Source organism: Salvia splendens, chromosome 11, assembly GCF_004379255.2.
Source record: "Salvia splendens isolate huo1 chromosome 11, SspV2, whole genome shotgun sequence".
NCBI classification, from domain to species: Eukaryota; Viridiplantae; Streptophyta; class Magnoliopsida; order Lamiales; family Lamiaceae; genus Salvia; species Salvia splendens.
The window spans coordinates 11,470,174-11,497,738 of record NC_056042.1 but is presented as its reverse complement, the minus strand read 5'-3'; the positions used below and the strand labels follow the sequence as shown (position 1 = coordinate 11,497,738).

Here is a 27,565-nt window from a genome sequence, read left to right as displayed (position 1 = left end):
ATACGTTTATAAATAATTTAAATTTGCAACTTGGATTTTATAGTTTTTAAGCATTTAGTTAATTCTAGATATAGTCAAATCCTTTTGTTAGAAGAATGTTTTTCTATAGTTTCCTAGTTTATACTCCCTCTATCCTTAATAATTTGTCGCGATTTGACACGGCACCGGTTTTAAAAAATTAAATAGAAAGTGAGTTGAAAAAGTTAGATGTGGGTAGATGTTGAAGCGCATACCTTTCTCGGCCTTTTGGCTAAGATCAAGTGTAGTATCTGTTCTTATCAGTTTAATATCTGATATGAGGGCCATTGGCTCACACGATATTAAATTTATTTTTCGAAGGTGATGATCCATCAAAATAGCTTGCTACTTGGGTCTTCTAGCGTCGCCCATGCGTTGCACTATTGCACGGGCCTAACGCACCCTGCCAATTCAAGTTCAATCTTTACTAGGGTATCTCAATTTATGGTACATAATATTATATTATTTATTATTTTTTTAATGAGTTTCTCTTTTGAGTGTAATTTCGAAATTGATTATAGTTCTAATTGATCTTGGGGATCTTTCTTTACATAATTATGTTTCACATATAAGTTTATAAATAATTTATATTTGTAATTTGGATTTTATAGTTTTTAAGTATTTAGTTAATTCTAGATATAGACAAATCCCATTGTTAGTCACAATCATATGCTAATTAGAAGAATGTTTTTGCTATAATTTCCTAGTTTAAACTCCCTCCATCCTTAATAATTTGTCACGATTTGACACGGCATCGGTTTTAAAAAATTAAATAGAAAGTGTGTTGAAAAAATTAGCGGCATGTGAGTCATACTTTTATATATTAGTTTTAGAATAAAATGTGAATGAGAATGAGTTTATGTAATGTGGGCCCATTACCAACTAAGGTAAAACTGAAAGGTGACAAATTTTTACTCACTTTCTATTAATTTTTTAGGTAAACTGAAAGGTGACAAAGGTAAAACTGAAAGGTAAACTAATGAAGCTACGTTCAGATTCAAAACAACGAAATATTAAATTATCCCACATCCAACACGAGAAAGAAAATTGTGTTTTAATCATAGTATAAAAAGAAGAGGTGGGTAGATGTTGAAGCTCATACCTTTCTCGGCCTTTTGGCTAAGATCAAGTGTAGTATCTGTTTTTATCAGTTTAATATATGATATGTAAGTCATTGTTCACACGATATAAAATTTATTTTTCGAAAGTGAAGATCCATCAAAGTAGCTTGCTACTTGGGTCTTCTAGCGTCGCTCATGCGTTGCACTACTGCACGGGCCTAACGCACCCCGCCAATTCAAGTTCAATCTTTACTTGGGTATCTCAATTTATGTTACATAATATTATTTTATTTATTATTTATTTAATGAGTTTCTCTTTTGAGTGTAATTTCGAAATTGATTATAGTTCTAATAGATCTTGGGGATCTTTCTTTACATAATTATGTTTCACATATAAGTTTATAAATAATTTATATTTGCAATGTGGATTTTATAGTTTTTAAGCATTGAGTTAATTCTAGATATAGACAAATCTCATTGTTAGTCACAATCATATGCTAATTAGAAGATTGTTTTTGCTATAGTTTCCTTGTTTATACTCCCTCCATCCTTAATAATTTGTCACGATTTGACACGACACCGGTTTAAAAAAATTAAATAGAAAGTGAGTTGAAAAAGTTAGCGGTATATGAGTCATACTTTTATATATTTGTTTTAGAATAAAATGTGAATGAGAATGAGTTTATGTAATGTGGGCCCATTACCAACTAAGGTAAAATTGAAAGGTGACATATTTTAACTAACTTTCTATTTAATTTTTAGGTAAACTGAAAGGTGACAAAGGTAAAACTGAAAGGTAAACTAATGAAGCTACGTTCAGATTCAAAACAACAAAATATTAAATTATCCCACATCCAACACGAGCAAGAAAATTGTGTTTTAATCATAGTATAAAAAGAAGAGGTGGGTAGATGTTGAAGCTCATACCTTTCTCGGCCTTTTGGCTAAGATCAAGTGTAGTATGTGTTCTTATCAGTTTAATATCTGATATGTTGGCCATTGTCTCACACGATATTAAATTTATTTTTTGAAGGTGAAGATCCATCAAAGTAGCTTGCTACTTGGGTCTTCTAGAGTCGCCCATGTGTTGCACTAATACACGGACCTGACGCACCCTGCCAATTCAAGTTCAATCTTTACTTGGGTATCTCAATTTATGATACACAATATTATTTTATTTATAATTTATTTAATGAGTTTCTCTTTTGAGTGTAATTTCGAAATTGATTATAGTTCTAATTGATCTTGGGGATCTTTCTTTACATAATTATGTTTCACATATAAGTTTATAAATAATTTATATTTGCAATTTGGATTTTATAGTGTTTAAGCGTTTAGTTAATTCTAGATATAGACAAATCCCATTGTTAGTCACAATCATATGCTAATTAGAATAAGTTATTGCTATGGTTTCCTAGTTTAAACTCCCTCTATCCATAATAATTTGTCACGATTTGACACGGCACCGGTTTTAAAAAATTAAATAGAAAGTGAGTTGAAAAAGTTAGCTGCATGTGACTCATACTTTTATATATTAGTTTTATAATAAAATTTGAATGAGAATGAGTTTATGGAATATGGTCCCATTACCAACAAATGTAAAACTGAAAGGTGACAAATTTTTAAGGATAAGCGAATATAGAAACAAGTGACGAATTTCAAGGGAAGGGTAGGGTAATTCCTTTTTTATTTAATGAAGCTACATTAAAAGCATAATTCATATTCAAAACAACAAAATGTCGCATTATCCCACATCCAACACGAGAAAAAAAAATTACTTTTGAATCATAGTATAAAAAGAATAGGTGGGTATATGTTGAAGCTCATACCTTTCTCGGCCTTTTGGCTAAGATCAAGTGTATTATCTGTTCTTATCAGTTTAATATCTGATATGTGGGTCAATGGATCACACGATATTAAATTTATTTTTCGAAGGTGAAGATCCATCAAAGTAGCTTGCTACTTGGGTCTTCTAGCGTCGCCCATGCGTTGCACTATTGCACGGGCCTAACGCACCCCGCCAATTCAAGTTCAATCTTTACTTGTGTATCTCAATTTATGGTACATAATATTATATTATTTATTTATTTTTAATGAGTTTCTCTATTGAGTGTAATTTCGAAATTGATTACAGTTCTAATTGATCTTGGGGATCTTTCTTTACATAATTATGTTTCACATATAAGTTTATAAATAATTTATATTTGCAATTTGGATTTTATAGTTTTTAAGCGTTTAGTTAATTCTAGATATAGACAAATCCCATTGTTAGTCACAATCATATGCTAATTAGAAGAATGTTATTGCTATGGTTTCCTAGTTTAAACTCCCTCTATCCATAATAATTTGTCACGATTTGACACGGCACCGGTTTTAAAAAATTAAATAGAAAGTGAGTTGAAAAAGTTAGCTGCATGTGACTCATACTTTTATATATTAGTTTTATAATAAAATTTGAATGAGAATGAGTTTATGGAATATGGTCCCATTAGCAACAAATGTAAAACTGAAAGGTGACAAATTTTTAAGGACAAGCGAATATAGAAACAAGTGACGAATTTCAAGGGAAGGGTAGGGTAATTCCTTTTATATTTAATGAAGCTACGTTAAAAGCATAATTCATATTCAAAACAACAAAATGTCGCATTATCCCACATCCAACACGAGAAAAAAAATTGCTTTTGAATCATAGTATAAAAAGAATAGGTGGGTATATGTTGAAGCTCATACCTTTCTCGGCCTTTTGGCTAAGATCAAGTGTAGTATCTGTTCTTATCAGTTTAATATCTGATATGTGGGTCAATGGATCACACGATATTAAATTTATTTTTCGAAGGTGAAGATCCATCAAAGTAGCTTGCTACTTGGGTCTTCTTGCGTCCCCCATGCGTTGCACTATTGCACGGGCCTAACGCACCCTGCCAATTCAAGTTCAATCTTTACTAGGGTATCTCAATTTATGGTACATAATATTATATTATTTATTTATTTTTAATGAGTTTCTCTTTTGAGTGTAATTTCGAAATTGATTATAGTTCTAATTGATCGTGGGGATCTTTGTTTACATAATTATGTTTCACATATAAGTTTATAAATAATTTATATTTGCAATGTGGATTTTATAGTTTTTAAGCATTGAGTTAATTCTAGATATAGACAAATCTCATTGTTAGTCACAATCATATGCTAATTAGAAGATTGTTTTTGCTATAGTTTCCTTGTTTATACTCCCTCCATCCTTAATAATTTGTCACGATTTGACACGACACCGGTTTAAAAAAATTAAATAGAAAGTGAGTTGAAAAAGTTAGCGGTATATGAGTCATACTTTTATATATTAGTTTTAGAATAAAATGTGAATGAGAATGGGTTTACGTAATGTGGGCCCATTACCAACTAAGGTAAAATTGAAAGGTGACATATTTTAACTAACTTTCTATTTAATTTTTAGGTAAACTGAAAGGTGACAAAGGTAAAACTGAAAGGTAAACTAATAAAGCTACGTTCAGATTCAAAACAACAAAATATTAAATTATCCCACATCCAACACGAGCAAGAAAATTGTGTTTTAATCATAGTATAAAAAGAAGAGGTGGGTAGATGTTGAAGCTCATACCTTTCTCGGCCTTTTGGCTAAGATCAAGTGTAGTATGTGTTCTTATCAGTTTAATATCTGATATGTTGGCCATTGGCTCACACGATATTAAATTTATTTTTTGAAGGTGAAGATCCATCAAAGTAGCTTGCTACTTGGGTCTTCTAGAGTCGCCCATGTGTTGCACTAATACACGGACCTGACGCACCCTGCCAATTCAAGTTCAATCTTTACTTGGGTATCTCAATTTATGATACACAATATTATTTTATTTATAATTTATTTAATGAGTTTCTCTTTTGAGTGTAATTTCGAAATTGATTATAGTTCTAATTGATCTTGGGGATCTTTCTTTACATAATTATGTTTCACATATAAGTTTATAAATAATTTATATTTGCAATTTGGATTTTATAGTGTTTAAGCGTTTAGTTAATTCTAGATATAGACAAATCCCATTGTTAGTCACAATCATATGCTAATTAGAATAAAGTTATTGCTATGGTTTCCTAGTTTAAACTCCCTCTATCCATAATAATTTGTCACGATTTGACACGGCACCGGTTTTAAAAAATTAAATAGAAAGTGAGTTGAAAAAGTTAGCTGCATGTGACTCATACTTTTATATATTAGTTTTATAAACGTTCAGATTCAAAACAACGAAATATTAAATTATCCCACATCCAACACGAGAAAGAAAATTGTGTTTTAATCATAGTATAAAAAGAAGAGGTGGGTAGATGTTGAAGCTCATACCTTTCTCGGCCTTTTGGCTAAGATCAAGTGTAGTATCTGTTTTTATCAGTTTAATATATGATATGTAAGTCATTGTTCACACGATATAAAATTTATTTTAATATCTGATATGTGGGTCAATGGCTCACACGATATAAAATTTATTTTTCGAAGGTGAAGATCCATCAAAGTAGCTTGCTACTTGGGTCTTCTAGCGTAGCCCATGCGTTGTACTATTGCACGGGCCTAACGCACCCCGCCAATTCAAGTTCAATCTTTACTTGGGTATCTCAATTTATGGTACATAATATTATATTATTTATTTATTTTTAATGAGTTTCTCTATTGAGTGTAATTTCGAAATTGATTACAGTTCTAATTGATCTTGGGGATCTTTCTTTACATAATTATGTTTCACATATAAGTTTATAAATAATTTATATTTGCAATTTGGATTTTATAGTTTTTAAGCGTTTAGTTAATTCTAGATATAGACAAATCCCATTGTTAGTCACAATCATATGCTAATTAGAAGAATGTTATTGCTATGGTTTCCTAGTTTAAACTCCCTCTATCCATAATAATTTGTCACGATTTGACACGGCACCGGTTTTAAAAAATTAAATAGAAAGTGAGTTGAAAAAGTTAGCTGCATGTGACTCATACTTTTATATATTAGTTTTATAATAAAATTTGAATGAGAATGAGTTTATGGAATATGGTCCCATTAGCAACAAATGTAAAACTGAAAGGTGACAAATTTTTAAGGACAAGCGAATATAGAAACAAGTGACGAATTTCAAGGGAAGGGTAGGGTAATTCCTTTTATATTTAATGAAGCTACGTTAAAAGCATAATTCATATTCAAAACAACAAAATGTCGCATTATCCCACATCCAACACGAGAAAAAAAATTGCTTTTGAATCATAGTATAAAAAGAATAGGTGGGTATATGTTGAAGCTCATACCTTTCTCGGCCTTTTGGGTAAGACCAAGTGTAGTATCTGTTCTTATCAGTTTAATATCTGATATGTGGGTCAATGGATCACACGATATTAAATTTATTTTTCGAAGGTGAAGATCCATCAAAGTAGCTTGCTACTTGGGTCTTCTAGCGTCGCCCATGCGTTGCACTATTGCACGGGCCTAACGCACCCCGCCAATTCAAGTTCAATCTTTACTTGGGTATCTCAATTTATGGTACATAATATTATATTATTTATTTATTTTTAATGAGTTTCTCTATTGAGTGTAATTTCGAAATTGATTACAGTTCTAATTGATCTTGGGGATCTTTCTTTACATAATTATGTTTCACATATAAGTTTATAAATAATTTATATTGCAATTTGGATTTTATAGTTTTTAAGCGTTTAGTTAATTCTAGATATAGACAAATCCCATTGTTAGTCACAATCATATGCTAATTAGAATAATGTTATTACTATGGTTTCCTAGTTTAAACTCCCCCTATCCATAATAATTTGTCACGATTTGACACGGCACCGGTTTTAAAAAATTAAATAGAAAGTGAGTTGAAAAAGTTAGCTGCATGTGACTCATACTTTTATATATTAGTTTTATAATAAAATTTGAATGAGAATGAGTTTATGGAATATGGTCCTATTACCAACAAATGTAAAACTGAAATGTGACAAATTTTTAAGGACAAGCGAATATAGAAACAAGTGACGAATTTCAAGGGAAGGGTAGGGTAATTCCTTTTATATTTAATGGAGCTACGTTAAAAGCATAATTCATATTCAAAACAACAAAATGTCGCATTATCCCACATCCAACACGAGAAAGAAAATTGCTTTTGAATCATAGTATAAAAAGAAGAGGTGGGTATATGTTGAAGCTCATACCTTTCTCGGCCTTTTGGCTAAGATCAAGTGTAGTATCTGTTCTTATCAATTTAATATCTGATATGTGGGCCATTGGCTCACACGATATTAAATTTATTTTTAGAAGGTGAAGATCCATCAAAGTAGCTTGCTGCTTGGGTCTTTTAGCGTCGCCCATGCGTTGCACTATTGCACGGGCCTAACGCACCCCGCACATTCAAGTTCAATCTTTACTTGGGTATCTCAATTTATGGTACATAATATTATATTATTTATTTATTTTTAATGAGTTTCTCTTTTGAGTGTAATTTCGAAATTGATTATAGTTCTAATTGATCTTGGGGATCTTTCTTTACATAATTATGTTTCACATATAAGTTTATAAATAATTTATATTTGCAATTTGGAATTTATAGTGTTTAAGCGTTTAGTTAATTCTAGATATAGACAAATCCCATTGTTAGTCACAATCATATGCTAATTAGAATAATGTTATTACTATGGTTTCCTAGTTTAAACTCCCTCTATCCATAATAATTTGTCACGATTTGACACGGCACCGGTTTTAAAAAATTAAATAGAAAGTGAGTTGAAAAAGTTAGCTGCATGTGACTCATACTTTTATATATTAGTTTTATAATAAAATTTGAATGAGAATGAGTTTATGGAATGTGGCCCATTACCTACAAATGTAAAACTGAAAGGTGACAAATTTTTAAGGACAGACGAAAATAGAAACAAGTGACAAATTTCGAGGGAAGGGTGGGGTAATTCCTTTTATATTTAATTAAGCTACGCTAAAAGCATAATTCATATTCAAAACAACAAAATGTCGCATTATCCCACATCCAACACGAGAAAGAAAATTGCTTTTGAATCATAGTATAAAAAGAATAGGTGGGTATATGTTGAAGCTCATACCTTTCTCGGCCTTTTGGCTAAGATCAAGTGTAGTATCTGTTCTAATCAGTTTAATATCTGATATGTGGGTCAATTGCTCACACGATATTAAATTTATTTTTCGAAGGTGAAGATCCATCAAAGTAGCTTGCTACTTGGGTCTTCTAGCGTCGCCCATGCGTTGCACTATTGCACGGGCCTAACGCACTCCGCCAATTCAAGTTCAATCTTTACTTGGGTATCTCAATTTATGGTACATAATATTATATTATTTATTTATTTTTAATGAGTTTCTCTTTTGAGTGTAATTTCGAAATTGATTATAGTTCTAATTGATCTTGGGGATCTTTCTTTACATAATTATGTTTCACATAAGTTTATAAATAATTTATATTTGCAATTTGGATTTTATAGTTTTTAAGCGTTTAGTTAATTCTAGATATAGACAAATCCCATTGTTAGTCACAATCATATGCTAATTAGAATAATGTTATTGCTATGGTTTCCTAGTTTAAACTCCCTCTATCCATAATAATTTGTCACGATTTGACACGGCACCGGTTTTAAAAAATTAAATAGAAAGTGAGTTGAAAAAGTTAGCTGCATGTGACTCATACTTTTATATATTAGTTTTATAATAAAATTTGAATGAGAATGAGTTTATGGAATATGGTCCCATTACCAACAAATATAAAACTGAAAGGTGACAAATTTTTAAGGACAAGCGAATATAGAAACAAGTGACGAAATTCAAGGGAATGGTGGGGTAGTTCCTTTTATATTTAATGATGCTGCGTTAAAAACATAATTCAGATTTAAAGCAACAAAATATCGCATTATCCCACATCCAACACGAGAAAGAAAATTGCTTTTGAATCATAGTATAAAAAGAAGAGGTGGGTAGATATTGAAGCTCATACCTTTCTCGGCCTTTTGGCTAAGATCAAGTGTAGTATCTGTTCTTATCAGTTTAATATCTGATATGTGGGCCATTGGCTCACACGATATTAAATTTATTTTTCGAAGGTGAAGATCCATCAAAGTAGCTTGCTGCTTGGGTCTTCTAGCGTCGCCCATGCGTTGCACTATTGCACGGGCCTAATGCACCCCGCCAATTCAAGTTCAATCTTTACTTGGGTATCTCAATTTATGGTACATAATATTATATTATTTATTATTTTTTAATTAGTTTCTCTTTTGAGTGTAATTTCGAAATTGATTATAGTTCTAATTGATCTTGGGGATCTTTCTTTACATAATTATGTTTCACATATAAGTTTATAAATAATTTATATTTGCAATTTGGATTTTATAGTGTTTAAGCGTTTAGTTAATTCTAGATATAGAAAAATCCCATTGTTAGTCACAATCATATGCTAATTAGAATAATGTTATTGCTATGGTTTCCTAGTTTAAACTCCCTCTATCCATAATAATTTGTCACGATTTGACACGGCACCGGTTTTAAAAAATTAAATGGAAAGTGAGTTGAAAAAGTTAGCTGCATGTGACTCATACTTTTATATATTAGTTTTATAATAAAATTTGAATGAGAATGAGTTTATGGAATGTGGCCCATTACCTACAAATGTAAAACTGAAAGGTGACAAATTTTTAAGGACAGACGAAAATAGAAACAAGTGACAAATTTCGAGGGAAGGGTGGGGTAATTCCTTTTATATTTAATTAAGCTACGCTAAAAGCATAATTCATATTCAAAACAACAAAATGTCGCATTATCCCACATCCAACACGAGAAAGAAAATTGCTTTTGAATCATAGTATAAAAAGAATAGGTGGGTATATGTTGAAGCTCATACCTTTCTCGGCCTTTTGGCTAAGATCAAGTGTAGTATCTGTTCTTATCAGTTTAATATCTGATATGTGGGTCAATGGCTCACACGATATTAAATTTATTTTTCGAAGGTGAAGATCCATCAAAGTAGCTTGCTACTTGGGTCTTCTAGCGTCGCCCATGCGTTGCACTATTGCACGGGCCTAACACACTCTGCCAATTCAAGTTCAATCTTTACTTGGGTATCTCAATTTATGGTACATAATATTATATTATTTATTTATTTTTAATGAGTTTCTCTTTTGAGTGTAATTTCGAAATTGATTATAGTTCTAATTGATCTTGGGGATCTTTCTTTACATAATTATGTTTCACATATAAGTTTATAAATAATTTATATTTGCAATTTGGATTTTATAGTGTTTAAGCGTTTAGTTAATTCTAGATATAGAAAAATCCCATTGTTAGTCACAATCATATGCTAATTAGAATAATGTTATTGCTATGGTTTCCTAGTTTAAACTCCCTCTATCCATAATAATTTGTCACGATTTGACACGGCACCGGTTTTAAAAAATTAAATAGAAAGTGAGTTGAAAAAGTTAGCTGCATGTGACTCATACTTTTATATATTTGTTTTATAATAAAATTTGAATGAGAATGAGTTTATGGAATATGGTCCCATTACCAACAAATATAAAACTGAAAGGTGACAAATTTTTAAGGACAAGCGAATATAGAAACAAGTGACGAATTTCAAGGGAATGGTGGGGTAGTTCCTTTTATATTTAATGATGCTGCGTTAAAAACATAATTCAGATTTAAAGCAACAAAATATCGCATTATCCCACATCCAACACGAGAAAGAAAATTGCTTTTGAATCAAAGTATAAAAAGAAGAGGTGGGTAGATATTGAAGCTCATACCTTTCTCGGCCTTTTGGCTAAGATCAAGTGTAGTATCTATTCTTATCAGTTTAATATCTGATATGTGGGCCATTGGCTCACACGATATTAAATTTATTTTTCGAAGGTGAAGATCCATCAAAGTAGCTTGCTGCTTGGGTCTTCTAGCGTCGCCCATGCGTTGCACTATTGCACGGGCCTAATGCACCCCGCCAATTCAAGTTCAATCTTTACTTGGGTATCTCAATTTAAGGTACATAATATTATATTATTTATTTATTTTTAATGAGTTTCTCTTTTGAGTGTAATTTCGAAATTGATTATAGTTCTAATTGATCTTGGGGATCTTTCTTTACATAATTATGTTTCACATAAGTTTATAAATAATTTATATTTGCAATTTGGATTTTATAGTTTTTAAGCGTTTAGTTCATTCTAGATATAGACAAATCCCATTGTTAGTCACAATCATATGCTAATTAGAATAATGTTATTGCTATGGTTTCCTAGTTTAAACTCCCCCTATCCATAATAATTTGTCACGATTTGACACGGCACCGGTTTTAAAAAATTAAATAGAAAGTGAGTTGAAAAAGTTAGCTGCATGTGACTCATACTTTTATATATTAGTTTTATAATAAAATTTGAATGAGAATGAGTTTATGGAATATGGTCCCATTACCAACAAATATAAAACTGAAAGGTGACAAATTTTTAAGGACAAGCGAATATAGAAACAAGTGACGAATTTCAAGGGAATGGTGGGGTAGTTCCTTTTATATTTAATGATGCTGCGTTAAAAACATAATTCAGATTTAAAGCAACAAAATATCGCATTATCCCACATCCAACACGAGAAAGAAAATTGCTTTTGAATCATAGTATAAAAAGAAGAGGTGGGTAGATATTGAAGCTCATACCTTTCTCGGCCTTTTGGCTAAGATCAAGTGTAGTATCTGTTCTTATCAGTTTTATATCTGATATGTGGGCCATTGGCTCACACGATATTAAATTTATTTTTCGAAGGTGAAGATCCATCAAAGTAGCTTGCTGCTTGAGTCTTCTAGCGTCGCCCATGCGTTGCACTATTGCACAGGCCTAATGCACCCCGCCAATTCAAGTTCAATCTTTACTTGGGTATCTCAATTTATGGTACATAATATTATATTATTTATTATTTTTTAATGAGTTTCTCTTTTGAGTGTAATTTCGAAATTGATTATAGTTCTAATTGATCTTGGGGATCTTTCTTTACATAATTATGTTTCACATATAAGTTTATAAATAATTTATATTTGCAATTTGGATTTTATAGTGGTTAAGCGTTTAGTTAATTCTAGATATAGAAAAATCCCATTGTTAGTCACAATCATATGCTAATTAGAATAATGTTATTGCTATGGTTTCCTAGTTTAAACTCCCTCTATCCATAATAATTTGTCACGATTTGACACGGCACCGGTTTTAAAAAATTAAATGGAAAGTGAGTTGAAAAAGTTAGCTGCATGTGACTCATACTTTTATATATTAGTTTTATAATAAAATTTGAATGAGAATGAGTTTATGGAATATGGTCCCATTACCAACAAATATAAAACTGAAAGGTGACAAATTTTTAAGGACAAGCGAATATAGAAACAAGTGACGAATTTCAAGGGAAGGGTGGGGTAGTTCCTTTTATATTTAATGATGCTGCGTTAAAAACATAATTCAGATTTAAAGCAACAAAATATCGCATTATCCCACATCCAACACGAGAAAGAAAATTGCTTTTGAATCATAGTATAAAAAGAAGAGGTGGGTAGATATTGAAGCTCATACCTTTCTCGGCATTTTGGCTAAGATCAAGTGTAGTATCTGTTCTTATCAGTTTAATATCTGATATGTGGGCCATTGGCTCACACGATATTAAATTTATTTTTCGGAGGTGAAGATCCATCAAAGCAGCTTGCTGCTTGGGTCTTCTAGCGTCGCCCATGCGTTGCACTATTGCACGGGCCTAACGCACCCCGCCAATTCAAGTTCAATCTTTACTTGGGTATCTCAATTTATGGTACATAATATTGTATTATTTATTATTTTTTAATGAGTTTCTCTTTGAGTGTAATTTCGAAATTGATTATAGTTCTAATTGATCTTGGGGATCTTTCTTTACATAATTATGTTTCACATATAAGTTTATAAATAATTTATATTTGCAATTTGGATTTTATAGTGTTTAAGCGTTTAGTTAATTCTAGATCTAGACAAATCTCATTGTTAGTCACAATCATATGCTAATTAGAATAATGTTATTGCTATGGTTTCCTAGTTTAAACTCCCTCTATCCATAATAATCTGTCACGATTTGACACGGCACCGGTTTTAAAAATTAAATAGAAAGTGAGTTGAAAAAGTTAGCTGCATGTGACTCATACTTTTAGTGGGGTAGTTCCTTTTATATTTAATGATGCTGCGTTAAAAACATAATTCAGATTTAAAGCAACAAAATATCGCATTATCCCACATCCAACACGAGAAAGAAAATTGCTTTTGAATCATAGTATAAAAAGAAGAGGTGGGTAGATATTGAAGCTCATACCTTTCTCGGCCTTTTGGCTAAGATCAAGTGTAGTATCTGTTCTTATCAGTTTAATATCTGATATGTGGGCCATTGGCTCACACGATATTAAATTTATTTTTCGAAGGTGAAGATCCATCAAAGTAGCTTGCTGCTTGGGTCTTCTAGCGTCGCCCATGCGTTGCACTATTGCACGGGCCTAATGCACCCCGCCAATTCAAGTTCAATCTTTACTTGGGTATCTCAATTTATGGTACATAATATTATATTATTTATTATTTTTTAATGAGTTTCTCTTTTAAGTGTAATTTCGAAATTGATTATAGTTCTAATTGATCTTGGGGATCTTTCTTTACATAATTATGTTTCACATATAAGTTTATAAATAATTTATATTTGCAATTTGGATTTTATAGTGTTTAAGCGTTTAGTTAATTCTAGATATAGAAAAATCCCATTGTTAGTCACAATCATATGCTAATTAGAATAATGTTATTGCTATGGTTTCCTAGTTTAAACTCCCTCTATCCATAATAATTTGTCACGATTTGACACGGCACCGGTTTTAAAAAATTAAATGGAAAGTGAGTTGAAAAAGTTAGCTGCATGTGACTCATACTTTTATATATTAGTTTTATAATAAAATTTGAATGAGAATGAGTTTATGGAATGTGGCCCATTACCTACAAATGTAAAACTGAAAGGTGACAAATTTTTAAGGACAGACGAAAATAGAAACAAGTGACAAATTTCGAGGGAAGGGTGGGGTAATTCCTTTTATATTTAATTAAGCTACGCTAAAAGCATAATTCATATTCAAAACAACAAAATGTCGCATTATCCCACATCCAACACGAGAAAGAAAATTGCTTTTGAATCATAGTATAAAAAGAATAGGTGGGTATATGTTGAAGCTCATACCTTTCTCGGCCTTTTGGCTAAGATCAAGTGTAGTATCTGTTCTTATCAGTTTAATATCTGATATGTGGGTCAATGGCTCACACGATATTAAATTTATTTTTCGAAGGTGAAGATCCATCAAAGTAGCTTGCTACTTGGGTCTTCTAGCATCGCCCATGCGTTGCACTATTGCACGGGCCTAACACACTCCGCCAATTCAAGTTCAATCTTTACTTGGGTATCTCAATTTATGGTACATAATATTATATTATTTATTTATTTTTAATGAGTTTCTCTTTTGAGTGTAATTTCGAAATTGATTATAGTTCTAATTGATCTTGGGGATCTTTCTTTACATAATTATGTTTCACATATAAGTTTATAAATAATTTATATTTGCAATTTGGATTTTATAGTGTTTAAGCGTTTAGTTAATTCTAGATATAGAAAAATCCCATTGTTAGTCACAATCATATGCTAATTAGAATAATGTTATTGCTATGGTTTCCTAGTTTAAACTCCCTCTATCCATAATAATTTGTCACGATTTGACACGGCACCGGTTTTAAAAAATTAAATAGAAAGTGAGTTGAAAAAGTTAGCTGCATGTGACTCATACTTTTATATATTAGTTTTATAATAAAATTTGAATGAGAATGAGTTTATGGAATATGGTCCCATTACCAACAAATATAAAACTGAAAGGTGACAAATTTTAAGGACAAGCGAATATAGAAACAAGTGACGAATTTCAAGGGAATGGTGGGGTAGTTCCTTTTATATTTAATGATGCTGCGTTAAAAACATAATTCAGATTTAAAGCAACAAAATATCGCATTATCCCACATCCAACACGAGAAAGAAAATTGCTTTTGAATCAAAGTATAAAAAGAAGAGGTGGGTAGATATTGAAGCTCATACCTTTCTTGGCCTTTTGGCTAAGATCAAGTGTAGTATCTATTCTTATCAGTTTAATATCTGATATGTGGGCCATTGGCTCACACAATATTAAATTTATTTTTCGAAGGTGAAGATCCATCAAAGTAGCTTGCTACTTGGGTCTTCTAGCGCCGCCCATGCGTTGCACTATTGCACGGGCCTGACGCACCCCGCCAATTCAAGTTCAATCTTTACTTGAGTATCTCAATTTACGATACATAATATTATATTATTTATTTATTTTTAATGAGTTTCTCTTTTGAGTGTAATTTCGAAATTGATTATAGTTCTAATTGATCTTGGGGATCTTTGTTTACATAATTATGTTTCACATAAGTTTATAAATAATTTATATTTGCAATTTGGATTTTATAGTTTTTAAGCGTTTAGTTCATTCTAGATATAGACAAATCCCATTGTTAGTCACAATCATATGCTAATTAGAATAATGTTATTGCTAAGGTTTCCTAGTTTAAACTCCCTCTATCCATAATAATTTGTCACGATTTGACACGGCACCGGTTTTAAAAAATTAAATAGAAAGTGAGTTGAAAAAGTTAGCTGTATGTGACTCATACTTTTATATATTAGTTTTATAATAAAATTTGAATGAGAATGAGTTTATGGAATATGGTCCCATTACCAACAAATATAAAACTGAAAGGTGACAAATTTTTAAGGACAAGCGAATATAGAAACAAGTGACGAATTTCAAGGGAAGGGTGGGGTAGTTCCTTTTATATTTAATGATGCTGTGTTAAAAACATAATTCAGATTTAAAGCAACAAAATATCGCATTATCCCACATCCAACACGAGAAAGAAAATTGCTTTTGAATCATAGTATAAAAAGAAGAGGTGGGTAGATATTGAAGCTCATACCTTTCTCGGCCTTTTGGCTAAGATCAAGTGTAGTATCTGTTCTTATCAGTTTAATATCTGATATGTGGGCCATTGGCTCACACGATATTAAGTTTATTTTTCGGAGGTGAAGATCCATCAAAGCAGCTTGCTGCTTGGGTCTTCTAGCGTCGCCCATGCGTTGCACTATTGCACGGGCCTAACGCACCCCGCCAATTCAAGTTCAATCTTTACTTGGGTATCTCAATTTATGGTACATAATATTATATTATTTATTATTTTTTAATGAGTTTCTCTTTGAGTGTAATTTCGAAATTGATTATAGTTCTAATTGATCTTGGGGATCTTTCTTTACATAATTATGTTTCACATATAAGTTTATAAATAATTTATATTTGCAATTTGGATTTTATAGTGTTTAAGCGTTTAGTTAATTCTAGATCTAGACAAATCTCATTGTTAGTCACAATCATATGCTAATTAGAATAATGTTATTGCTATGGTTTCCTAGTTTAAACTCCCTCTATCCATAATAATTTGTCACGATTTGACACGGCACCGGTTTTAAAAAATTAAATGGAAAGTGAGTTGAAAAAGTTAGCTGCATGTGACTCATACTTTTATATATTAGTTTTATAATAAAATTTGAATGAGAATGAGTTTATGGAATATGGTCCCATTACCAACAAATATAAAACTGAAAGGTGACAAATTTTTAAGGACAAGCGAATATAGAAACAAGTGACGAATTTCAAGGGAAGGGTGGGGTAGTTCCTTTTATATTTAATGATGCTGTGTTAAAAACATAATTCAGATTTAAAGCAACAAAATATCGCATTATCCCACATCCAACACGAGAAAGAAAATTGCTTTTGAATCATAGTATAAAAAGAAGAGGTGGGTAGATATTGAAGCTCATACCTTTCTCGGCCTTTTGGCTAAGATCAAGTGTAGTATCTGTTCTTATCAGTTTAATATCTGATATGTGGGCCATTGGCTCACACGATATTAAATTTATTTTTCGGAGGTGAAGATCCATCAAAGCAGCTTGCTGCTTGGGTCTTCTAGCGTCGCCCATGCGTTGCACTATTGCACGGGCCTAACGCACCCCGCCAATTCAAGTTCAATCTTTACTTGGGTATCTCAATTTATGGTACATAATATTATATTATTTATTATTTTTTAATGAGTTTCTCTTTGAGTGTAATTTCGAAATTGATTATAGTTCTAATTGATCTTGGGGATCTTTCTTTACATAATTATGTTTCACATATAAGTTTTTAAATAATTTATATTTGCAATTTGGATTTTATAGTGTTTAAGCGTTTAGTTAATTCTAGATCTAGACAAATCTCATTGTTAGTCACAATCATATGCTAATTAGAATAATGTTATTGCTATGGTTTCCTAGTTTAAACTCCCTCTATCCATAATAATTTGTCACGATTTGACACGGCACCGGTTTTAAAAAATTAAATAGAAAGTGAGTTGAAAAAGTTAGCTGCATGTGACTCATACTTTTAGTGGGGTAGTTCCTTTTATATTTAATGATGCTGCGTTAAAAACATAGTTCAGATTTAAAGCAACAAAATATCGCATTATCCCACATCCAACACGAGAAAGAAAATTGCTTTTGAATCATAGTATAAAAAGAAGAGGTGGGTAGATATTGAAGCTCATACCTTTCTCGGCCTTTTGGCTAAGATCAAGTGTAGTATCTGTTCTTATCAGTTTAATATCTGATATGTGGGCCATTGGCTCACACGATATTAAATTTATTTTTCGAAGGTGAAGATCCATCAAAGTAGCTTGCTGCTTGGGTCTTCTAGCGTCGCCCATGCGTTGCACTATTGCACGGGCCTAATGCACCCCGCCAATTCAAGTTCAATCTTTACTTGGGTATCTCAATTTATGGTACATAATATTATATTATTTATTATTTTTTAATGAGTTTCTCTTTTGAGTGTAATTTCGAAATTGATTATAGTTCTAATTGATCTTGGGGATCTTTCTTTACATAATTATGTTTCACATATAAGTTTATAAATAATTTATATTTGCAATTTGGATTTTATAGTGTTTAAGCGTTTAGTTAATTCTAGATATAGAAAAATCCCATTGTTAGTCACAATCATATGCTAATTAGAATAATGTTATTGCTATGGTTTCCTAGTTTAAACTCCCTCTATCCATAATAATTTGTCACGATTTGACACGGCACCGGTTTTAAAAATTAAATGGAAAGTGAGTTGAAAAAGTTAGCTGCATGTGACTCATACTTTTATATATTAGTTTTATAATAAAATTTGAATGAGAATGAGTTTATGGAATGTGGCCCATTACCTACAAATGTAAAACTGAAAGGTGACAAATTTTTAAGGACAGACGAAAATAGAAACAAGTGACAAATTTCGAGGGAAGGGTGGGGTAATTCCTTTTATATTTAATTAAGCTACGCTAAAAGCATAATTCATATTCAAAACAACAAAATGTCGCATTATCCCACATCCAACACGAGAAAGAAAATTGCTTTTGAATCATAGTATAAAAAGAATAGGTGGGTATATGTTGAAGCTCATACCTTTCTCGGCCTTTTGGCTAAGATCAAGTGTAGTATCTGTTCTTATCAGTTTAATATCTGATATGTGGGTCAATGGCTCACACGATATTAAATTTATTTTTCGAAGGTGAAGATCCATCAAAGTAGCTTGCTACTTGGGTCTTCTAGCGTCGCCCATGCGTTGCACTATTGCACGGGCCTAACACACTCCGCCAATTCAAGTTCAATCTTTACTTGGGTATCTCAATTTATGGTACATAATATTATATTATTTATTTATTTTTAATGAGTTTCTCTTTTGAGTGTAATTTCGAAATTGATTATAGTTCTAATTGATCTTGGGGATCTTTCTTTACATAATTATGTTTCACATATAAGTTTATAAATAATTTATATTTGCAATTTGGATTTTATAGTGTTTAAGCGTTTAGTTAATTCTAGATATAGAAAAATCCCATTGTTAGTCACAATCATATGCTAATTAGAATAATGTTATTGCTATGGTTTCCTAGTTTAAACTCCCTCTATCCATAATAATTTGTCACGATTTGACACGGCACCGGTTTTAAAGAATTAAATAGAAAGTGAGTTGAAAAAGTTAGCTGCATGTGACTCATACTTTTATATATTAGTTTTATAATAAAATTTGAATGAGAATGAGTTTATGGAATATGGTCCCATTACCAACAAATATAAAACTGAAAGGTGACAAATTTTTAAGGACAAGCGAATATAGAAACAAGTGACGAATTTCAAGGGAAGGGTGGGGTAGTTCCTTTTATATTTAATGATGCTGCGTTAAAAACATAATTCAGATTTAAAGCAACAAAATATCGCATTATCCCACATCCAACACGAGAAAGAAAATTGCTTTTGAATCATAGTATAAAAAGAAGAGGTGGGTAGATATTGAAGCTCATACCTTTCTCGGCCTTTTGGCTAAGATCAAGTGTAGTATCTGTTCTTATCAGTTTAATATCTGATATGTGGGCCATTGGCTCACACGATATTAAATTTATTTTTCGGAGGTGAAGATCCATCAAAGCAGCTTGCTGCTTGGGTCTTCTAGCGTCGCCCATGCGTTGCACTATTGCACGGGCCTAACGCACCCCGCCAATTCAAGTTCAATCTTTACTTGGGTATCTCAATTTATGGTACATAATATTATATTATTTATTATTTTTTAATGAGTTTCTCTTTGAGTGTAATTTCGAAATTGATTATAGTTCTAATTGATCTTGGGGATCTTTCTTTACATAATTATGTTTCACATATAAGTTTATAAATAATTTATATTTGCAATTTGAATTTTATAGTGTTTAAGCGTTTAGTTAATTCTAGATCTAGACAAATCCCATTGTTAGTCACAATCATATGCTAATTAGAATAATGTTATTGCTATGGTTTCCTAGTTTAAACTCCCTCTATCCATAATAATTTGTCACGATTTGACACGGCACCGGTTTTAAAAAATAAAATAGAAAGTGAGTTGAAAAAGTTAGCTGCATGTGACTCATACTTTTATATATTAGTTTTATAATAAAATTTGAATGAGAATGAGTTTATGGAATATGGTCCCATTACCAACAAATGTAAAACTGAAAGGTGACAAATTTTAAGGACAAGCGAATATAGAAACAAGTGACGAATTTCAAGGGAAGGGTGGGGTAGTTCCTTTTATATTTAATGATGCTGCGTTAAAAGCATAATTCAGATTTAAAGCAACAAAATATCGCATTATCCCACATCCAACACGAGAAAGAAAATTGCTTTTGAATCATAGTATAAAAAGAAGAGGTGGGTAGATGTTGAAGCTCATACCTTTCTCGGCCTTTTGGCTAAGATCAAGTGTAGTATATGTTCTTATCAGTTTAATATCTGATATGTGGGCCATTGGCTCACACGATATTAAATTTATTTTTCGAAGGTGAAGATCCATCAAAGTAGCTTCCTGCTTGGGTCTTCTAGCGTCGCCCATGCGTTGCACTATTGCACGGGCCTAACGCACCCATCCAATTCAAGTTCAATCTTTACTTGGGTATCTCAATTTATGGTACATAATATTATATTATTTATTATTTTTTTAATGAGTTTCTCTTTTGAGTGTAATTTCGAAATTGATTATAGTTCTAATTGATCTTGGGGATCTTTCTTTACATAATTATGTTTCACATATAAGTTTATAAATAATTTATATTTGCAATTTGGATTTTATAGTGTTTAAGCGTTTAGTTAATTCTAGATATAGACAAATCCCATTGTTAGTCACAATCATATGCTAATTAGAATAATGTTATTGCTATGGTTTCCTAGTTTAAACTCCCTCTATCCATAATAATTTGTCACGATTTGACACGGCACCGGTTTTAAAAAATTAAATAGAAAGTGAGTTGAAAAAGTTAGCTGCATGTGACTCATACTTTTATATATTAGTTTTATAATAAAATTTGAATGAGAATGAGTTTATGGAATATGGTCCCATTACCAACAAATGTAAAACTGAATGGTGACAAATATTTAAGGACAAGCGAATATAGAAACAAGTGACGAATTTCAAGGGAAGGGTGGGGTAGTTCCTTTTATATTTAATGATGCTGCGTTAAAAGCATAATTCAGATTTAAAGCAACAAAATATCGCATTATCCCACATCCAACACGAGAAAGAAAATTGCTTTTGAATCATAGTATAAAAAGAAGAGGTGGGTAGATGTTGAAGCTCATACCTTTCTCGGCCTTTTGGCTAAGATCAAGTGTAGTATCTGTTCTTATCAATTTAATATCTGATATGTGGGCCATTGGCTCACACGATATTAAATTTATTTTTAGAAGGTGAAGATCCATCAAAGTAGCTTGCTGCTTGGGTCTTTTAGCGTCGCCCAAGCGTTGCACTATTGCACGGGCCTAACGCACCCCGCCAATTCAAGTTCAATCTTTACTTGGGTATCTCAATTTATGGTACATAATATTATATTATTTATTATTTTTTTAATGAGTTTCTCTTTTGAGTGTAATTTCGAAATTGATTATAGTTCTAATTGATCTTGGTGATCTTTCTTTACATAATTATGTTTCACATATAAGTTTATAAATAATTTATATTTGCAATTTGGATTTTATAGTTTTTAAGCATTTAGTTAATTCTTGATATAGACAAATCCCATTGTTAGTCACAATCATATGCTAATTAGAAGAATGTTTTTGCTATAGTTTCCTAGTTTAAACTCCCTCCATCCTTAATAATTTGTCACGATTTGACACGTCATCTGTTTTAAAAAATTAAATAGAAAGTGAGTTGAAAAGGTTAGCGACATGTGAGTCATACTTTTATATATTAGTTTTATAATAAAATGTGAATGAGAATGAGTTTATGGAATGTGGTCTCATTACCAACAAATGTAAAACTGAAAGGTGACAAATTTTTAAGGAAAAGCGAATATAGAAACAAGTGACGAATTTCAAGGGAAGGGTGGGGTAATTCCTTTTATATTTAATGATGCTACGTTAAAAGCATAATTCAGAATTAAAGCAATAATATATCGCATTATCCCACATCCAACACGAGAAAGAAAATTACTTTTGAATCATAGTATAAAAAGAAGAGTTGGGTAGATGTTGAAGCTCATACCTTTCTCGGCCTTTTGGCTAAGATCAAGTGTAGTATCTGTTCTTATCAGTTTTATATCTGATATGTGGGCCATTGGCTCACACTATATTAGATTTATTTTTCGAAGGTGAAGATCCATCAAAGTAGCTTGCTACTTGGGTCTTCTAGCGTCGCCCATGCGTTGCACTATTGCACGGGCCTGACGCACCCCGCCAATTCAAGTTCTATCTTTAGTTGGGTATCTCAATTTATGGTACATAATATTTTTTATTTATTATTTTTTTAATGAGTTTCTCTTTTTAGTGTAATTTCAATATTGATTATAGTTCTAATTGATCTTGGGGATCTTTCTTTACATAATTATGTTTCACATATAAGTTTATAAATAATTTATATTTGCAATTTGGATTTTATAGTTTTTAAGCATTTAGTTAATTCTAGATATAGACAAATCCCATTGTTAGTCACAATCATATGCTAATTAGAAGAATGTTTTTGCTATAGTTTTCTAGTTTATACTGAAGGGGTTGGCTGCGGAAGCGTGCGTTCTAACGAATCACATGATTCTGATCTATTTAGCAGATTATTTAGATAAATTCTAAACACGTCTTAGTACAAATAATCCCTAAAACATGCGTACTACGGAATTAGCCAATTTACCTCGTTGATTCACTTAAGAATCGAAGATGGCTTGCGTCTTCTCCACATGAAGATCTTGAGAACTCGACCTCGGATCTTCTGACGTGTGTCCATGACTGTAGACTGATGTTCGTGTGGGCAAATCACACTAGTGTACTAGGACTTAAATAATGAAGACAAAAATCTGCTCACAGAAGGAGAGCAATTTTCGATCCTTTCTCAAAGATGAGGGGGACGCAAATTATGATGTGAAAAAAAGTGTTAATTCTGTCTCCTTTATTCTCCTATTTATATTAAGTCACATATTGGGCCCAGTCAGGGATCTAAGGAAGAATTTGGATCAGGCCTCACCCAATTAGCTTTTCACTAATTAAATTGAACCCACAATTTAATACAAACTTATATTGGAATATTACAAGCAGCCACTACAGAAGTAATATTGCGCTGCCTTTCCAAATCCGAAATTACAAGTATTACGGGTTTCCTTTTAGTGTGTTACATTCATTTCCCGCGCTTAAGATAGAAACATCCATTAATTAATCAATGTCTGCTATAGACTTAATTAATTAACATATTTTAATCTCCAAGAGTGGACTTAGCAAGAAACTCTTATTTATTATTTATAGAGTAATCAAACTCCAACTAGCTAGGTTTCGAATAATAAAACCTTGTTTCGAGCTCCTCTTGTGGATGTTATCAAACGAGACTCTCCTCGCACACGATTCAACATAATAGCAATCCTAGCACCGCTAGATAATGATCACCACTACCCAATATACCTGGATCATTGGGTGACAAAAAATCCGCACCTTTTGGTAAGTCAAAGTAGTAGATACTCAATATCGTATGCTCAATGCTAACGTACATTGATTAAGAAATAAATTATCAAGACCTAGTCTTTCAGTAGATAGCATAAAGACTCTTCTTGCCTTTAGATCCAATTCAGTGCTATACCACACCAACGTCATCTTATTTCAATAAGGCTTAGAAATAATCGGACTGACATTGCAACCTTTCACGATAGGTAGCCTAGGCCTATCTAGGTTGTAAAATTCTTATTTTTCTTTGTTCAGAACTGACCGTGTAACCTTAAATTGGACGCGGTCCACAACCGGTTTACTAAAACAAAGACTTAGACTTTGTTACGTTCACTTATACATTTAAATATGCAATAAACATCCATTAAATGTAAAACCTAACCACATTATGACAAAAAATAATCTGTTGCATTTACTTGGAAAATAATAATTAGAGTTTTACAGTATTCAATCACTCGAAAGGTGATTTCTAGTATACACACCCTAATATATACTCCCTCAATCCTTAATAATTTGTTACGATTTGACACGACACCGGTTTTAAAAAATTAAATAGAAAGTGAGTTGAAAACGTTAGCGGCATGAGAGTCGTAGTTTTATATATTAGTTTTATAATAAAATTTGAATGAGAATGAGTTTATGGAATGTGGTCCCATTACCAACAAATGTAAAACTGAAATGTGACAAATTTTTAAGGAGACGCGAAAATAGAAACAAGTGACAAATTTCGAGGGAAGGGTGGGGTAATTCTTTTTATATTTAATGGAGCTACGTTAAAAGCATAATTCATATTCAAAACAACAAAATGTCGCATTATCCCACATCCAACACGAGAAAGAAAATTACTTTTGAATCATAGTATAAAAAGAAGAGGTGGATATATGTTGAAGCTCTTACCTTTCTCGGCCCTTTGGCTAAGATCAAGTGTAGTATCTGTTCTTATCAGTTTAATATCTGGTATGTGGGTCAATGGCTCACACGATATTAAATTTATTTTTCGAAGGTGATGATCCATCAAAGTAGCTTGCTACTTGGGTCTTCTAGCGTCGCCCATGTGTTGCACTATTGCACGGGCCTGACGCACCCCGCCAATTCAAGTTCAATCTTTACTTGGGTATACATAATATTATTTTATTTATTATTTTTTAATGAGTTTCTCTTTTTGAGTGTAATTTCGAAATTGATTATAGTTCTAATTGAACTTGGGGATCTTTCTTTACATAATTATGTTTCACATATAAGTTTAAAAATAATTTATATTTGCAATTTGGATTTTATAGTTTTTAAGCATTTTGTTAATTCTAGATATAGACAAATCTCATTGTTAGTCGCAATCATATGCTAATTAGAAGAAAGTTTTTGCTATAGTTTCCTAGTTTATACTCCCTCCATCCTTAATAATTTTTCACGATTTGACACGGCACCGGAATAGAAAGTGAGTTGAAAAAGTTAGCGGCATGAGAGTCATACTTTTATATATTAGTTTTATAATAAAATTTGAATGAGAATGAGTTTATGGAATGCGGTCCTATTACCAACAAATGTAAAACTGAAAGGTGATAAATTTTTAAGGACATGCGAAAATAGAAACAAGTGACGAATTTCAAGGGAAGGGTGTGGTAATTCCTTTTATATTTAATGATGCTACGTTAAAAGCATAATTCAGATTTAAAGCGACAAAATATCGCATTATCCCACATCCAACACGAGAAAGAAAATTACTTTTGAATCATAGTATAAAAAGTAGAGGTGGGTAGATGTTGAAGCTCATACCTTTCTTGGCCTTTTGGCTAAGATCAAGTGTAGTATCTGTTCTTATCAGTTTAATATCTGATATGTGGGCCATTGGCTCACACGATATTAAATTTATTTTTCGAAGGCGAAGATCCATTAAAGTAGCTTGCTACTTGGGTCTTCTAGCGCCGCCCATGCGTTGCATTATTGCACGGGCCTGACGCACCCCGCCAATTCAAGTTCAATCTTTACTTGGGTATCTCAATTTCTGGCACTTAATAATATTTTATTTATTATTTATTTAATGAGTTTCTCTTTTGAGTGTAATTTCGAAATTGATTATAGTTCTAATTGATCTTGGGGATCTCTCTTTACATAATTATGTTTCACATATAAGTTTATAAATAATTTATATTTGCAATTTGGATTTCATAATTTTTATGCATTTATTTAATTCTAAATATAGACAAATCACATTGTTAGCCACAATCATATGCTAATTAGAAGAATGTTTTTGCTATAGTTTCCTAGTTTATACTCCGTCCATCCTAAATAATTTGTCACGATTTGACACGGCACCGGTTTTAAAAAATTAAATAGAAAGTGAGTTGAAAAAGTTAGCGGCATGTGAGTCATACTTTTATACATTAGTTTTATAATAAAATGTGAACGAGAATGAGTTTATGGAATGTGACCCATTACCAATGAATGTAAAACTGAAAGGTGACAAATTTTTAAGGAGAGGCGAAAATAGAAACAAGTAACAAATTTCGAGGGAAGGGTGGGGTAATTCCTTTTAAATTTAATGGAGCTACGTTAAAAGCATAATTCATATTCAAAACAACAAAATGTCGCATTATCCCACATCCAACACGAGAAAGAAAATTGCTTTTGAATCATAGTATAAAAAGAAGAGGTGCGTATATGTTGAAGCCCATACCTTTCTCGGCCTTTTGGTTAAGATCAAGTGTAGTATTCTTATCAGTTTAATATCTGATATGTGGGCCAATGGCTCACACGATATTAAATTTATTTTTCGAAGGTGAAGTTCCATCGAAGTAGCTTGCTACTTGGGTCTTCTAGCGTCGCTGATAATGCTTCACTTTCAGGTGTCGTGTAAAGCAAGGATGTATCCTACTGATCAGGATAGAAACCCCAGCTAAGCCTGAACCTGGCTATCAAAGAAATTCCTCAACCCACTTCTACTGATTAGTATTGTGGTGGTAAGGGTCGAATCCCACAGAGATGAATGCGCTTTGGAAATTGTGGTGATATTCTGGATGGGTTGGTTAGCTACCACGCTTTGGGTTGAGATCCTATCTAGGCGGGAATTTAAGGTGGTACTCTACTGACTAGTAGGTGTGAAAATGATCGACGTGTGGCTGTGTACGTGAGAGTGGGGAACAAAGTGTTTCAGAGACATGTGGAAAGTAGGTGGTTACTATAAAAGGCTAAACGGAATATCAGAGAATAAGTGGTAGTTAGGTAACTAGACTGACAGACATGCAAGGTGGCAGAATCACGTAAACTCAGATTTCGCACTTAATCACTTCAGAAATTAAATCTAAACAACAACTTAACTAACACTCACAGATCGAGCAACTCCAAATGAAATCATGCTTTCAACCCTTAGAAATTACCGCAACAACTAGATCTAAGCTACCTAGGCAGAATGAAACAGATTCAAACAGAAAGAGATGCATAAAAACAACTTCATTGCATAAAACGTTTGGATCTAAACGAAGTACTTCAAAAGCTAACAAGTATTGAAATTGCAACAGATCCAACGTAAGGAAAACAAGTAAAGATTAACTAAGAAAGCAAATAAAGATTGTTTTGCCACTCCGGGCGAGGAAACTGCTATGACTACGAAATGAACTGGCTGGAACGGTGGAAGGCGAATCTCCGGCGAACTTCTGGAAACTTCAGGTGATCATGGCTGTGGCGAGGAATGAGAAGATGTAGGACAATGCTGAAGGAAACTGATCTACCGAGAGAAAATATTCTAACTAAGAGTGGAGTGTCTTCTTCTTTCTCTCTCCAAGTGGCTTGCTTTTATAGGGAGGCCTGCCCTTGATTTTTAGGGTAGACTCT

General features: G+C 32.1%; 28 non-coding genes and 1 pseudogene across 28 annotated transcripts; all 29 read left to right on the top strand.

Annotated features, from left to right (window-relative positions):
* The first annotated feature begins 229 nt into the window (after positions 1–229).
* On the top strand, positions 230–425 carry LOC121756732. Its single transcript, XR_006041104.1, has one exon. It is a non-coding gene; the product is annotated as a U2 spliceosomal RNA (small nuclear RNA).
* Positions 426–1,116: 691 nt separating this feature from the next.
* Positions 1,117–1,311, top strand: LOC121756601. The gene has a single exon (XR_006040984.1). It is a non-coding gene; the product is annotated as a U2 spliceosomal RNA (small nuclear RNA).
* Positions 1,312–2,002: 691 nt separating this feature from the next.
* On the top strand, positions 2,003–2,198 carry LOC121756582. The gene has a single exon (XR_006040968.1). It is a non-coding gene; the product is annotated as a U2 spliceosomal RNA (small nuclear RNA).
* A 706-nt stretch (positions 2,199–2,904) lies between these two features.
* Positions 2,905–3,100, top strand: LOC121756729. Its single transcript, XR_006041101.1, has one exon. It is a non-coding gene; the product is annotated as a U2 spliceosomal RNA (small nuclear RNA).
* Positions 3,101–3,805: 705 nt separating this feature from the next.
* Positions 3,806–4,001, top strand: LOC121756723. Its single transcript, XR_006041096.1, has one exon. It is a non-coding gene; the product is annotated as a U2 spliceosomal RNA (small nuclear RNA).
* Positions 4,002–4,691: 690 nt separating this feature from the next.
* On the top strand, positions 4,692–4,887 carry LOC121756734. The gene has a single exon (XR_006041106.1). It is a non-coding gene; the product is annotated as a U2 spliceosomal RNA (small nuclear RNA).
* Positions 4,888–5,426: 539 nt separating this feature from the next.
* Positions 5,427–5,669, top strand: LOC121756600 (annotated as a pseudogene).
* Positions 5,670–6,374: 705 nt separating this feature from the next.
* Positions 6,375–6,570, top strand: LOC121756585. Its single transcript, XR_006040970.1, has one exon. It is a non-coding gene; the product is annotated as a U2 spliceosomal RNA (small nuclear RNA).
* Positions 6,571–7,274: 704 nt separating this feature from the next.
* Positions 7,275–7,470, top strand: LOC121756726. The gene has a single exon (XR_006041099.1). It is a non-coding gene; the product is annotated as a U2 spliceosomal RNA (small nuclear RNA).
* Positions 7,471–8,174: 704 nt separating this feature from the next.
* Positions 8,175–8,370, top strand: LOC121756741. Its single transcript, XR_006041113.1, has one exon. It is a non-coding gene; the product is annotated as a U2 spliceosomal RNA (small nuclear RNA).
* Positions 8,371–9,073: 703 nt separating this feature from the next.
* On the top strand, positions 9,074–9,269 carry LOC121756710. Its single transcript, XR_006041083.1, has one exon. It is a non-coding gene; the product is annotated as a U2 spliceosomal RNA (small nuclear RNA).
* A 704-nt stretch (positions 9,270–9,973) lies between these two features.
* Positions 9,974–10,169, top strand: LOC121756720. Its single transcript, XR_006041093.1, has one exon. It is a non-coding gene; the product is annotated as a U2 spliceosomal RNA (small nuclear RNA).
* A 705-nt stretch (positions 10,170–10,874) lies between these two features.
* LOC121756725 lies at positions 10,875–11,070 on the top strand. Its single transcript, XR_006041098.1, has one exon. It is a non-coding gene; the product is annotated as a U2 spliceosomal RNA (small nuclear RNA).
* A 703-nt stretch (positions 11,071–11,773) lies between these two features.
* Positions 11,774–11,969, top strand: LOC121756740. Its single transcript, XR_006041112.1, has one exon. It is a non-coding gene; the product is annotated as a U2 spliceosomal RNA (small nuclear RNA).
* A 705-nt stretch (positions 11,970–12,674) lies between these two features.
* On the top strand, positions 12,675–12,870 carry LOC121756722. The gene has a single exon (XR_006041095.1). It is a non-coding gene; the product is annotated as a U2 spliceosomal RNA (small nuclear RNA).
* Positions 12,871–13,434: 564 nt separating this feature from the next.
* On the top strand, positions 13,435–13,630 carry LOC121756709. The gene has a single exon (XR_006041082.1). It is a non-coding gene; the product is annotated as a U2 spliceosomal RNA (small nuclear RNA).
* Positions 13,631–14,334: 704 nt separating this feature from the next.
* On the top strand, positions 14,335–14,530 carry LOC121756735. Its single transcript, XR_006041107.1, has one exon. It is a non-coding gene; the product is annotated as a U2 spliceosomal RNA (small nuclear RNA).
* Positions 14,531–15,234: 704 nt separating this feature from the next.
* LOC121756712 lies at positions 15,235–15,430 on the top strand. The gene has a single exon (XR_006041085.1). It is a non-coding gene; the product is annotated as a U2 spliceosomal RNA (small nuclear RNA).
* Positions 15,431–16,133: 703 nt separating this feature from the next.
* On the top strand, positions 16,134–16,329 carry LOC121756711. The gene has a single exon (XR_006041084.1). It is a non-coding gene; the product is annotated as a U2 spliceosomal RNA (small nuclear RNA).
* A 704-nt stretch (positions 16,330–17,033) lies between these two features.
* Positions 17,034–17,229, top strand: LOC121756695. The gene has a single exon (XR_006041071.1). It is a non-coding gene; the product is annotated as a U2 spliceosomal RNA (small nuclear RNA).
* A 565-nt stretch (positions 17,230–17,794) lies between these two features.
* On the top strand, positions 17,795–17,990 carry LOC121756708. The gene has a single exon (XR_006041081.1). It is a non-coding gene; the product is annotated as a U2 spliceosomal RNA (small nuclear RNA).
* A 703-nt stretch (positions 17,991–18,693) lies between these two features.
* Positions 18,694–18,889, top strand: LOC121756721. Its single transcript, XR_006041094.1, has one exon. It is a non-coding gene; the product is annotated as a U2 spliceosomal RNA (small nuclear RNA).
* Positions 18,890–19,594: 705 nt separating this feature from the next.
* LOC121756683 lies at positions 19,595–19,790 on the top strand. The gene has a single exon (XR_006041060.1). It is a non-coding gene; the product is annotated as a U2 spliceosomal RNA (small nuclear RNA).
* A 703-nt stretch (positions 19,791–20,493) lies between these two features.
* On the top strand, positions 20,494–20,689 carry LOC121756733. Its single transcript, XR_006041105.1, has one exon. It is a non-coding gene; the product is annotated as a U2 spliceosomal RNA (small nuclear RNA).
* A 706-nt stretch (positions 20,690–21,395) lies between these two features.
* Positions 21,396–21,591, top strand: LOC121756739. Its single transcript, XR_006041111.1, has one exon. It is a non-coding gene; the product is annotated as a U2 spliceosomal RNA (small nuclear RNA).
* Positions 21,592–22,297: 706 nt separating this feature from the next.
* On the top strand, positions 22,298–22,493 carry LOC121756625. The gene has a single exon (XR_006041006.1). It is a non-coding gene; the product is annotated as a U2 spliceosomal RNA (small nuclear RNA).
* Positions 22,494–24,630: 2,137 nt separating this feature from the next.
* Positions 24,631–24,826, top strand: LOC121756727. The gene has a single exon (XR_006041100.1). It is a non-coding gene; the product is annotated as a U2 spliceosomal RNA (small nuclear RNA).
* Positions 24,827–25,506: 680 nt separating this feature from the next.
* LOC121756636 lies at positions 25,507–25,702 on the top strand. Its single transcript, XR_006041016.1, has one exon. It is a non-coding gene; the product is annotated as a U2 spliceosomal RNA (small nuclear RNA).
* A 705-nt stretch (positions 25,703–26,407) lies between these two features.
* Positions 26,408–26,596, top strand: LOC121756603. Its single transcript, XR_006040986.1, has one exon. It is a non-coding gene; the product is annotated as a U2 spliceosomal RNA (small nuclear RNA).
* Positions 26,597–27,565: the final 969 nt, after the last annotated feature.